Source organism: Arachis hypogaea, chromosome 13 (genome assembly GCF_003086295.3).
Source record: "Arachis hypogaea cultivar Tifrunner chromosome 13, arahy.Tifrunner.gnm2.J5K5, whole genome shotgun sequence".
Lineage (NCBI taxonomy): Eukaryota > Viridiplantae > Streptophyta > Magnoliopsida > Fabales > Fabaceae > Arachis > Arachis hypogaea.
In genome coordinates this window covers 11,105,145-11,118,997 of record NC_092048.1, presented here as the reverse complement: position 1 = coordinate 11,118,997, position 13,853 = coordinate 11,105,145, and the positions used below count along the sequence as shown (strand labels likewise).

Sequence of the window (13,853 nt, the reverse complement as noted above, 5' to 3'; positions counted from 1 at the left end):
GATTGCATCAATGGGAGGATTAATAATAAAGTCCAAAAATAAAAGATTATCATAATTTATTTTTATTTTCAGTAACTAATTGTAGGTTTAATTTTTTTTTTACCATTCAAATGATCGTAGGTAAAATCAGCTAAGAAGTGAATTTTTTTAAGGTAAGAGTGTTTGGATTGTGTTAAAATAATTTCAAGTTACTATCATCATGTTTATCAGTACAAGAATTTAAATTTTTGTTGTTTTCTATTTGTTTTATTAATCTGATTTATGATGTGTTGTTTTCCGTTAGTGTAGGTTCCTCCTCTAAATGATGGAAACTCAGCTTACTTTGTCCAGTCAAATGCAGTTGAAAATGAATCATATCAAAACTCACCAAAGAACTCTAGCAGACAGAGGTATTCTATCATTTCATTTTTGGGTTTTGATTAAATTTTGTTATACTTTTTGCTATCCTCTTCAATATTCTTGATTTTTCTATTTATTTGAGTTTGATGCCTGTAATCAGCAGCCCTTTTTCTATTGTTAGGAATTCTTTCACTTGGCACGTCAATACTCTCATCACTAACACTACACATCAGTAAAAAGGATTTGGGTTTTGAAAATTCTATAAGAGATCATTTAGGAGCAATGAAGATAATCAAGTAATGCAAAAAAAATTTTTGTAAGAGACAATTTTTTCAAGGTTTTGTATTTCTGTTGTACAACTAATTTGAAATTAGTGTAGCTGAACAGTTTTTCATCTTTTAAATTTGTTCTTCATTTGGTCAAAATTTGTTCTCCTGCATAATATTGCAATGATCAGGTATTGATTTATAATATTGCAATGAAGCAATAGCCTTGCATCTTGCCTTTTTAGCTATCACTTATCTTTTGAATTAACTTTGACATCTTGGCCTATGTTGTAGATTTACCTTGGAGTGGATGAAAGTTATAGTTTTATTCCAAAGTAGTCAGAATTGAGGTTTGCTTTTAGCTTTTAAATCCAGTCTATGTACATTAGATCTATTTGTAATTTGAGTTGAATTTTATGTGTGTCTCAATTGTATTCATAGGTCATAAATATACTTTCATGAGGCGACGACAGTGATGGAGGCCACCACCGCTGTTAGATCCGCAGAGCTGCGTCCACCACAATGGGTGAGTTGGCAACAATTTCCTATCCTTGCCACATATGGAAGGATCAACAAAAGAGGGGAGCCACAAAGACAAGCTCCCAAAAGTACTGTACCTGATAGAGGTATTATTCTATCATATATTTTTGGGTTTTGATTAAATTTTGTTATACTTTTTATGTGTTCTGGATTTGCACCCACCATCTTATTGTTTGGAATTCTTTCATTTGGGACATCAATTCTCTAATCATTAACGCTTCACATATACCAATATAAATCTATAAGAGATGTTTCGAGCTTTTAATTTATCAGCTGGAATTGATTTGAGTAAAAATAATTTGGTTTTGAAAATTCTATAAGAGATAATTTTGGAGCAATAAAGATCATCAAGTAATGAAAAAAAATATCCGGTCCCACTTTAATGACTCTATATTTCCGGTCTTTGAAGAACATGATAACATCAAGCATAATACAACTTTCCCAACTTTGATTAGATACAAATGTCCGCATATCCTTTATTTGGGTTGAAATACCAATATGATTGCCTAATTTGCTTTAAGCCTTTAATGCCTCTTTAGGTTCTATCTCAAAGATACATTTCCACCCTTCAATTGGCTATGGTAGTCATGCCCCGTTTTACTTTTTCGCACAGGTTTGGTGGACTGTAAAGTGAATTTTATGAAATCTGCAAAAGAGTTTTAGTTTTGGTATTAATAGATATATTCTTTTGATCTTTTTTCATAGGGTTGGGCATGATGTAGAAACTAAAGATATTATCAATGGAGCTATGAAATTGCTATGGTAGACTATGGGCTGCAAATATCACATATATATATATATATACCTAGGTACACAACTAAGCAATGGAGCTATCAGATCGCTATGGTGAACTTTGAAGTGTAGGAATATTGGCAGCAGAAAAGGCACAAAAGAGGAATGGTTTTGAGATGACATTTTCAGGTATTGTTAAAAATTACCTATCTTTACTAAACTGTTTTGTGACTTATTATTAAAAAGAGTGGGGGCAGGGAAATAGAAGGGGAAGAGATGTGAATACTGCAATTGTATAGTGAGTCATGATTGTTCACTTAGTCATGAAGAATATAAGTATATTTGAATCATAAATTTTCTATTTTTTATTGGCAGATTAAAGATGGAAACACTACTATAGCAGGAAGGAGGGTTCTTAAGTGATCATGCTTTAGACTTTAACCCAAACTTCTACTGGATATCAATTGGAGCCAAGCTTGGTATCACAACAATTTTTTATTTTGGATTTGTCTTAGCTCACCTTATTTAAATCGTAAGTAACATACAAGTTATTATAGAAAAAGAAAAATGAAACAATCATTTTAATTTGCTCAATTCACTAATTTGATGAAAATATATTCACTAATTTTGTGAGTGTGTGTGCTGATTTTTTTCTCTTTAAAATCTACTACATTTTTATAGTTATTGATTCTATCTGAATGTTGTTTGGCTAATTCTTTTTTTCACATTGTTCAAATTCTCCCCTTTTACTACTGCTACACTAACTAGAGAACTTAGCTCATGGGTCCATTTATAAAAGTTGTTGTGTTGAACAAGCTTCCATCTTAATTTTTTAAAATTTAAACACGATTTCCAATGTGTTTTATCATTTTAAATAATTGTTGTCTGGACCTGAAGTTGATGAGAGACGCCTCTATGATTTGTTCCACCAGGATTGACAAGTGGTTTGGGTTTGTTTTGCCCCCGCCCTTTTGTTTGATTGTGTTTATTTTTCTTTTTCCAAGTTTGTTTGTAAACTTTGTATGAATAAATGGAGTGTCATTTGTGCAATATGAGTTCTGCAAATGTAATGTTGACTGTGATACTGTGATTTATTTATATATAGATATTTCTTTCTTGGTAAAGTACCTTGCTTATGTTAGGATCATAACAATATTTTAATTGTCCTTAGTTGGTGGCATTATGAAATTATTTCCAAGCTTCACTCTTTGTCTTTCATTTTTGAAATTGGAATATGCTAATGAACTTTAGCTTTAACTTTGTGTCGATACTATTGCTACACATTTTCTTTTATTTGTTATTCCAACAAACCAATTTGGTGAAAGGTCTGAAATCACATCCTACGTTCTCTGTGATGTTGATTTGTGTGGTGGAATTCTCAAGAATATATTTGTTTTTAAACTTTCTTCTTTGCATGTTACATGCTTGATTAAATGCCTATAAACTCTTTGAATTTTGCTTCATTTGTTCTAACTTTAGACTACAAGATTAAGAAGTTAGTTAATGAATGCAGGGGTAGTTAATAAGAATTAACTAATATATGAGACTTAGGACTTAAGAGCATTATCTTATGATTTTACATTACTAAAACAGAGTTAGAAATGTGTAGCCACATTGCCTTCGTTACTTATATTCTATTGGATCTGACTAGAGATGAAATGGTAGTTTATTTTGGCATTGTAGTTAGATTCTATTAATAAAATTGTAGCGAGAATTTTATGCTCTAAATTGAAAACTGCTATGTCATAATCATTTATGAATTGGGACTGATGCTTTATTTTTTATAAACTGTTATTGTCCTGATCATTCTACCTTGCTCACTCATTAGTTATTTAACCCATCAATTTAGTTTAGGTTATTTACCTACAAGAATACACTATTTTTTTTACTCTCACTATATTTTTATTTGACATGAAATTGTGGTTTTTAACTTGCATGATGTATTAGTAGATGATATAAATTGACTTAAATGTATTGTGTAAGAACCATGCCCCTTTTTTTTTCTTTTATTGCATCAATGCACATTTTCTGAGCAAACAATTTCAAATATATAACAATGGTTAGTGGTTCTCATAGTAGTAGTTTTCTATCCATGGATATAACAATGATAATGTAAGTTTTTGTTTGCTTTTCAAGTCGTATTTGTGACTCTAGTTCTTTTATGCAATAGTTTGGCTATATTAAAATTTCTCATAATTTTAAGTTGCATTGATTCTTGATTAATGGGCTCTATTGAGAGTAAATAATAATTAATTCTTTTTTTCATTTGACAGTACTATCAATTATGAATGTGAACTGTCATTGTTTGGGGAAAAAAATTTTGGCCAGGCAGTTACAATGTAACAAACAGTATCCTTTAAATCAGGTTTAAAAAAGAAAAAAAAAAGAATTAGATGGTAGTTAAGAAAATGCTTAGTTTGATGAAAAGAATTGTTCATGACATAATTTAAGATGACTTCTTTAGTGATTTAAATGAGGTGTTACTTTATTTAGTTTCAATATATGTATTGTATGTTAGAATTCCTTAACATGCTTTGCGAAATAAAAGGATATCTATTTAGTATTTTAAGGAATTTAAATTCTTATAAATTTTAAACTGCATATGTAAATTAAGTAGTTTTGATGATTTTGAAGTTCGATTCTGGAATATTATTAAGGTGTTGAGTTTCGCATATTAACATAATTTAGTGCAGTGGTTGAAGGTGGCAAATTGATCAAAAATGAATGGTACAGAGTCAGTGTCTCTAAGGGAAACAGAGCTGTAAGTGGAGGTTGAAAGAATGATTGCTAAGGCAAATATGGAGAAACTTAGAGTTGATTTGCTCTCTATTGAGTATGAGACTAGGGTTATTGCTTTCATTTACTTCAAAAATGAATTAGTTATATTTTAATGAAATATTTTTTCTATCTGATTTACAAAGCTAGAGAGAATCATATTTTTTAGCCTATGGTTAAAATTGTTCTCATTATCAGGATCAGCAAGTGTTTTTATTGTAAGTAAAAGTATATAGTAAAAACCCTGTTGGCAGATCAGGAATTTTTTTTCTGTAACACCAATAATTTAAACATGTATGTGAATAGTTCGATAACCATGACAAATTCAAGATTTAATTAAACAAATTATGACATTATGGCTAAAAAGAAAAAAAAAGATAAGGTATTGTATTGCTTGCTATACTCTCAAAACAAAAATCTATTTTTGTTTTATGTATGTTGTTATTAACACAATAAGATTCGAACAATGCTCCTTATTTGTTCAATTGTCTGACATTTTCTGAACTTTTTTTCTTTGGAAGATTGTTTGGGACAAATGTCTTGGTATTTAATAGTTCGTACCTTCTTGGGTTGCAATTAATAACAAAGAAATTAGAGTTGCCTGTGAATATTGTATTTCCTAAAAAATTGTTGCCTGGTGTTGTTCCTAAAGAGGATATGGTGTGACATTCTTATCCCTTGAGCTATCCTGTTAAACATTCTTATTCCTTAACTGTTTCAAGATTTGTTTTGGGAAGTATCATAAATTAGTACTTTTGTTTGCATTGGATTTATTTTGAATAGAGATATAAAATCGTTAGAATAATGAAACAACTTTGTATCATTTTTTTGGTTTGATTTTTTTTTCTTTTAAAGAGTAGCTCATGAATGATTTTGTATCAAATAGATACTTTTCTGTTGAGATTTTACTTTTGAAAAATAACAAGATTTTTATTTTAACTTTTAAGTATAAATTAAATTGGAATTTAGTTCTCTAGAAATAATTTTTTTCTTTCCGTGTTAGTATTTGTATTTGTATTTATTTAACGTATAATGCTCTAATTGTTATGTAGAGAAGTAAGTAACTTTATGCAAATATGCAACAACTCATATGGAGGATACTATTTACTTATTTAAAGTGACATAAAATGAAAGTTAGAAATAACACTAATTCATCGGATGTAAAAGTACTTATAGGTAGAGGATATTAGTATAAATGTGATTTTATAAAATTATAATTAATTATGATGTCATATAATTTATGTTGGGATATTTTTTATTAGACATTAAAAAATGAATACTTTTAACTAATGTTAGTTAAAATTACGTTGAAGTGTAATTTATTAATAGGATATAAATTATATAATATTTATAGTACTTTTTTAATCTAGTTTTTACAATAATAGTATGTAATTCATTTAAAAAAAATCAATGAAATGGATTTTAGTATGCACCTTTTTTTTTTAAAATGAATATTAATATGAGTTATAAAAATAAAAAGATTATTTAGCCTTTATAAATATAGGTTGGAACAATTTTATACATTGGATAATAAATTTTTATATATGAAAACTTTTCAAATGAAAAATAACAACTATTAATATCAATAGTATTATACCAACAAATTTTGATAATGATACAATATTTGACCCGCGTTATGCGCGGGTTTTACCCTAGTTTTAATATATAATAGGAAAGTAGTAGTAGATCCTTTACTCGACAAGTGGCATGTCCAATGGTTGACAAGTGCTAGCTTTCATTGTATGACATGTGTAACTTATCAAAACAGCAGTTGTAAAATATTATTTTAATTTTAATATATAATAAGAGAATAGTAGTAGATCCTTTACTCGACAAGTGGCATGTCCAATAGTTGACAAGTGCTAGCTTTTATTGTATGACATGTGTAACTTATCAAAACAGCAGTTGTGAAATATTATTTTAATTTTAATATATAATAAGAGAGTAGTAGTAGATCCTTTACTCGACAAGTGGCATGTGCAATGGTTGACAAATGCTAGCTTTCATTGTATGACATATGTAACTTATCAAAACAGCAGTTGTGAAATATTATTTTAATTTTAATATATAATAGGAGAGTAGTAGTAGATCCTTTACTCGACAAGTGGCATGTGCAATGGTTGACAAGTGCTAGCTTTCATTATATGACATGTGTAACTTATCAAAACGGCAATTGTGATAATAGGAGAATAGTAGTAGATCCTTAACTCGACAAGTGGCATGTCCAATAGTTGACAAGTGCTAGCTTTCATTATATGACATGTGTAACTTATCAAAACAGTAGTTGTGAAATATTATTTTAATTTTAATATATAATAAGAGAGTAGTAGTAGATCCTTTACTCGACAAGTGGCATGTGCAATAGTTGACAAGTGCTAGCTTTCATTGTATGACATGTGTAACTTATCAAAAGAGCAGTTGTGAAATTTGAAATTTGAAGCTCAGCGGGAATTTTCCCAAAAAGATAGCTCCAGTAATATTGAATCTTTTTCCATTTCAAATCCATGATTTGAATCTCTCTCTTGCTCTCATTCCTCATTTTGCTTTGCAGCTCTGAAGAAGTAGCTTCAAATTTTTGGGATTCATTTGGTGTTTACTTTCATTTCCTCCCCGTATCCGCACCAGTGACGTCGGCACCGTCTACCTCTGGTCTGACTTGCAGAAAGTACTAGCCTTAACCTTACACAGTTGGTACTTCTTCATCATATCTACCTTCTCTGTTTTGAACCGTGTTCATCATGCCTCAGTCTCAAAGAAGATACATTCAAGTGAGTTTTTGTGAATTATTTTCACTATTTTTCTTTTAAAAGCTTATATAATTGTTTACATCTACCAAATACTCTGTTACCTATCTTTACTAACCCATCTTCCCACCGAAGCAGAGAAGAAGAAAGCTAGGGCCTTCCACGAAATGCAGGCCAAGGTTGAGAAAGAGATGGACAGTGTTTAAGGTTTTTATTTTCCCCTAAAATCAGATTTTCACTTATTTAAGCTTATTTGTTTCATTTTATCTGTTAATTTTAATTTAATGTTCAATGCTGAGGTTTTGTTCAAGTTGGTAGTAAGTAGTAACATTTTCTATTATTTTCTCAAGGTTGTTGAAGATGGAAACCTGACTTTTACCCTTCAGGAGGCAAATTGAGACAGTTAATTTCTTTTTTCAATATTTCTTTTCTATATGTGAAATCACTTGATATGTTATGGTATGTGATTCTAAAAGTGTAAACTAGACAAAATTTAAATGGAAAAATATAAGCTGATTGTTGATAAGCTGTGATCTGTGGTTGGAAAATGTGATGGAATTGACTGAGATTATGGTGTTGTGGTAATATGTAGGTAGATGAAGAGGATTGTTATGCAGAGATCCTAAAGAATACTATTATAATGTGAGATGAATCAGCACTCCTATGGGTGGATCCAGCAACGATACAATCGCTACTAAAGGACTGCTCATGCCAAGGGGCAGCAAATAGGAGAATAAGGCTAAGGATTCCAAATAAAGGATTTGTCCTCCTTTAGCTACCGTAATTTGTTTCCAAGGTTCGATGCCATAGTTTTTCTTATTTAGTTTGTTACAGTATAGAACTTGAGTTCAGGCTTAATAGTCCCAAAGATGATTGGTGTGAATCATTTAGTACGTATCCCATGACCTATGATCCCTGTTTTTGAATGGTGCCACAGGTTTCATCAAATTCATTTAAAAAATTGTAGACTCTGTTATGATTATTTCTACGTGTTTTCAAAATTAAATATATTTTTTATAATTGCAGCTGGAGTATTAGTATCATGAAATTAAATATAGTTTCTCATATCTAATTTATGAGCAACATTGTGCATTGGATTGGACTGACAATAGCTTAGTGGTTAGTAGAATCACTACTTTTCTTGACAAATGATATTTGAGAAGAGAAAAAATCTCATTGATCTTGAGACAGATATGAGGAAGAATAATTTTCCTAACTTATATGTTTAGTTGTAGATAATTACCAGCTAATTGAATTTAGCAAACAACTTTCTTTTAACATAGTAATTCACAGAAATATGTATTTAAGCTATGTGTATTCTTACTGTATGTGCTTCAAAATGTTAGTTTACAGTTATAAGTTGGTTTACCCATGGCTCTTTAGTAAACAAAGCTCAAAGCTACAAGAATGCACATTTATGTCAGAAGAGGCGGTCAAATTATCAGGCTGGCATAGCAAAGATGCTGTCCTGTCCTGGGAGAGGAACGAGAAATACCAATTCAAGTAGGAATACAACAATCTTTTCATAAATCTTGGATTATGAATTTATGAAACGTAAATCATATGATGGAGTCTAGCACACAGAGTACATCATTTTCTGTCAGATACGTCGAACTATGTGGCTAATTTATAAGCATGGAGGATAAAACTTTTGAAACATATAATTAAAATTAAATATCAAAACACATGACTGTGATTGCAAAAATACATGGACCACTAAGTTGAACATTAGAATTTACCACCAAATTTTGTGAATATTTTGAGCGTTTTTTCCCATTTGTTTTAAACTCTATCTTTTTGGCTTTTGAGATGATGCATGATGATAGGATACTGTTTAGCATTTTTGAAGAAATGAATTTATATAGAGAGAGAATATGATTTTATATGTGATTTTGTATGAAGAAATCTTAAAGACTATAAGACATTGTATTAACTAGCCTTTTAATTATATATATCTTACATTAGGACTGATTTGTTTCTCTCATTTTTTTTCCCTGTTCTCTTTTTTTTGTACTTCTTTGGACATCTGTTTGACTACAAAATGATATCAATGCAAGTTTATAGATAGCTAGATTGATTTGTAACAATCCATTCAAAGTTTCCAAACAATATAAAAAATAAAAATTGTTCATAGTCAAAATGATGCCTAGAGATCATGTATATGTTAATGAAGCTTTTCAAAAACTCAGTGTCTTAATTTGATTTACCATGAATATTAAGTTTGTCCTTTTATTAATACAAGTATTTTTTATTAAATTGAAAGTTAAAATTTTCAAAAATTCAATTAAATTACATAAATAGTTTTTGTATAACGGTAAGGTTGGTGATATGCAATGATACGACAGCAGATGGAGAATACACATATATGAGGGGAAGAAAAAATTTCTTGGTGCAATTTCCTTCTGTGTGATTTAATAACAAATTGTGCCCTGTAATCATATATCTCAAAATTAAAAATAAATAACAAAACTGATTGAATGGATTGCCAACGAAGTCCAAAGCTTCTTTGTGTCCTTTGTTGTGTGTGTGATTGTGGTAATGTTTTGGCAGAGAAGATATAGAATGTAGTAGGTCGATGCTGCTGTTAGAAGATGGCGGCAAGTGGAAGATAGAGTGGTTCGGAAGAAGAAGAGGAGGGGAAGGAGAAGTCAGTGAAGGGTGAGAACAAGATCAAGCACAAAATGAAGATTGATTCATAGTTGGAAGTTTTAGAGAAAACTTTTGCTGGTAGGTGAAAGTATTTTAACCATTTTTGAACAATATTGTAATATTCCTTTTCTTTTGTTGGTTTTTTTCCACGGTTTTAGTGTTGTGCATTTTTTTTGTTCAGGGAGGCTTACCCTTCAGAAGTAGTGTAAGCCGAGTTATTTTGAGAGTACTTTCGAGTATTGATAAGTGGTAACTAAGACCTTTATTTTGGGCATACTTTCAAGTAAGATGTTTTTGTTAAAAGTTTTTCGAATGCATTCACTTTGCTAGTAATTTCTGTTGCCGTGCCTTCATAAAAATCATAGCTACCTGCACTGCTGAAGATCAGTTTAGAGATTAATGCCATCAACCTACTCAAAAGAGATATCTTGAATCTCAATATTAAATTGGCAGAGCTTTAGGGACTACTCGATTAGAAAGAGGCAAAGTTATCACACTACAAGAGGTAAGCATGTTCAATTCTCTCGAGACTCTAATGAGATATAAATATTGATTTTGTTAATTAGTTGTGATTGAAGTATGGAAGGGAGTATTAGTTCATTGAACAATTTTGCGAGACCAAAATTCTCAGATGTCAAGAGGCGTACATCCATCTCCTGCTTTTGGTAGTTTTCCTAATCTTGAAGCATTGGTAATTGAAGAAAGTAATGCTGAAGAAATGGATGAGAAACATTTTTGTACATGTAAGTGCTCAATATTCATGGTAGGTAGATTTAACATCTTAAAACAAATATTCCTATATAAGCAATTCTACTCATCCATTTAATTATTTTTTACAGATTTTTGAAAATTAAAAAAAAAAAAACTAAGATAACATTCTTAGCACACTTATATGTCCATACAAGACCAATTTATGATGAGTTTTTTTTGTTATTTTTCAGCACATCTGAAATTGTGCAATTCAGACGGAAAAAGTAATAATTGAAATTGTCTTAAATAAACAGTAGTTTTCTATTATTAGTAAATTAAGTAGGCTTAGGCATCTCTTAAAACATAAAAAACAAAAGTTGTTAAATATATGTATGTCATGTTGTATATCATATATATTCTTATTGTTATTCGTTTATAATGTATAATCATTTATTGGTTTGAATTATGATTTCTTAAATGTTCTTCATATCTATGTGTCATTCTGATTTAGATGGAGGAGAATATGAAAAGTCGGTTGAACACCTTTGCTACCTCTTTTTAGATTCGGAACTTCAACGAAGAAACATATTTGATTCGTTGACATACTATAGTCGTGTAAGTGATGTTGTAAAAATACTTTAGTGACGGTAGCATCATCATTCTTTTTGCTTGATTCTTTAGGTTACACTTAGTAAGGATGAAAGTTATTACTTTATAAATGAGAATTGAAACTTAATTTGTAAACATGACACTTGGTTTACTATTTTTTTTTTCAATTTTTTTGTGAAATATCTGTAAAAGCTACTTGGATCTTTTTTTTTTTTTCTTTTTACAATCGTTGAATATCTTGGTGAATAAGTACATTGGTTTTGCTGCTTCTTCTTTCTTTTTGATCTGCCACCTGGAGTATAACTACCGACTGGAGGAGGGGTGGAGGGTGTTTAGATGTGCTACGGGTACTTTGTTATTATTTTATTTATTCGTGTCCATTTATATTTTAGGGATAATCGTCTCGTTCTCTTTTATGTTTCACAGTTTTTTGTGGCAGCTGATAGTCTGACAAGGATTATACCATGTTCAATTTCTGACAATTTTGAGATCCGAGATTATTGATGCTGATATTCTGAGCTGGGCAAACAATAAAGTGAAAAAAAAAAGTTTCAAAAGTAATTAACCAAATATTTATCAGTTATAAGTTATCAATCTTTTATCATGAGTACATTGTAAACTAGTTCCCAAATTCTTTTTAATTAAAGATTAGTGTCTAAGAATTGTGTAGGTCAAGGAAAAAAGGTCATAATAGTTCTTTTGATATGTCTTTTACAGTACTCCTATATCACATCTGATTGGAAGTGTAATCAAAATCAGTTTTTATAATTTTTTAGTATAGTATCAAATTGAACCTCCGTTGTAATGAAGTTAGTATCTAGATCATAATCCACTTTTGTTTTTATTTTTAACATATTTTTATTGTTGACCCAATTTGGTATATTTAATCATATTTTACAAATGTAATATTTATTAATCTCTGTATTAGTGGGTTTTGCCTTTGATTTTATTTTGTTTGTTTACTTTTTTGGGAAAGCCAGGCTTCAAACATGGCTATTCTTCTTTGAAAGCAAAATCATAATTATCTGTTAAAAGAACTATTGAACATATAAATAGCAAGTAAAGAATTTAAGTTTTTCATTCTATTGATCTGTGAAGGGGGCATATCTTTTGCTACAAAAGATGATAAAAGTCCTTAAATTATTGAGTTTCATTTTAAATATTTTTATATTCTTATTTCTCATATTTGAATCGAAGGTAACAAAAATAATATTTATTGAATGTCTTTAAGATATTGAAATGGTGAGAAAATTAATTCGTTAATTTTATAAGATCTATATATGCTTTCTTACCTTTATTTATAAATAACAATATCAATAAGCGAGTTTCAGTAGTCGGATGCTAAAGATTATGGAAAAAACTATATTGTATTATAGTCTATATTAATAGCAAGGAAAATTGGCCAATAGTTGGTTTTAGAAAATTTTACTGTACTATTTTTTTAAGCATAGAATTTTAAATGTATAAATTTTTTTGCAACGGTATATTGGCAAGTTTAGATCAAACAAACTCATTCAGTTACACGTTTTAAGAATTTAAGAAGAGGTGAAAGCTCAACATAAAAGATCTTTTGCTTTTAGAAATATGTATATGCAAAAGAAAGAAGAAAGAAAAATAAAGAACACTGACACATCAAATAAAAAAGAAAATAAAAGAGAAAAGAAAAATAAAGAAACTAACAAAGGAATACAAAAAAGTGAAGAATTGAACAAACTATATATTTTTTTTGGTTCAATTTTATATCATTGTCAAAAAAAATTATCATTTAGCTATGCTAAAAAGATTCATTAATAATACTCCAACATGATTTAAATTCTATAAAATTTATATTCTTTGAGAAGTTGTGTATGCAAATTGATTGAAGTTGGTATCATGCATGATTATATTTGTGAAACATTAATCATAAATAAATATAAATTCTCTAATTTATATTTTTTTTGTTATTGAATAAAAATTATAAATAATTTGTTCATTAACTTTTTTCGTCTATTTATTATTAGGAGTAGAAAAGATGTAAGTTAAAAATATTTATCAGTTTAAACATCAATATAATAAAAAAGATTGAGATAAAAAGTTTTTTTGTATACTAATAAATTAATTCTTTCAATAAATATATGTATTAATGTTTTTGTATACAAACTATACATAAATATAATAAAGTAAATTAAGTATAAGATTTGTGTGTAACGCAAACCATATATTAGGGATCTAATAATATAACTAAATGTCATTTAGTTGGTATCCGTACATTGTATGATTACAATATAAACTATTTTTATTAAAATTTTAATTTTTTTTAATTGTATTACAATAACAGAGTATAATAATATTTATTTAAATATACAAACATAATAACTTTTATATTTAAATAGAATTCACTCATATGGACTAAAAAAATAAGATTATTTTGGTTTCTAAAAACAGAAGATGGAATAATCTTATATATTATACCATAAATTTTTAATTTTTCATACATGAAAAATTTTTTAAATTAAAAGTAACAATTATT

At 29.0% G+C, this 13,853-nt stretch overlaps 1 long non-coding RNA gene across 3 annotated transcripts; it reads left to right on the top strand.

The window, feature by feature from the left end:
• The first annotated feature begins 7,067 nt into the window (after positions 1-7,067).
• On the top strand, positions 7,068-11,535 carry LOC112737167 (uncharacterized). Of its 3 annotated transcripts, XR_011869345.1 has the most exons (8): positions 7,146-7,420; positions 7,535-7,603; positions 7,989-8,192; positions 9,947-10,123; positions 10,227-10,294; positions 10,411-10,550; positions 10,624-10,788; positions 11,247-11,535. It is a non-coding gene; the product is annotated as an uncharacterized lncRNA (long non-coding RNA). The 3 variants fall into 3 exon arrangements; XR_011869343.1 differs by lacking the exons at positions 9,947-10,123; positions 10,227-10,294; positions 10,411-10,550; positions 10,624-10,788; positions 11,247-11,535 and adding exons at positions 7,068-7,125; positions 7,747-7,798 and having other exon boundaries at positions 7,204-7,420; positions 7,989-8,421; XR_003168893.3 differs by lacking the exons at positions 9,947-10,123; positions 10,227-10,294; positions 10,411-10,550; positions 10,624-10,788; positions 11,247-11,535 and adding an exon at positions 7,747-7,798 and having other exon boundaries at positions 7,989-8,421.
• Positions 11,536-13,853: the final 2,318 nt, after the last annotated feature.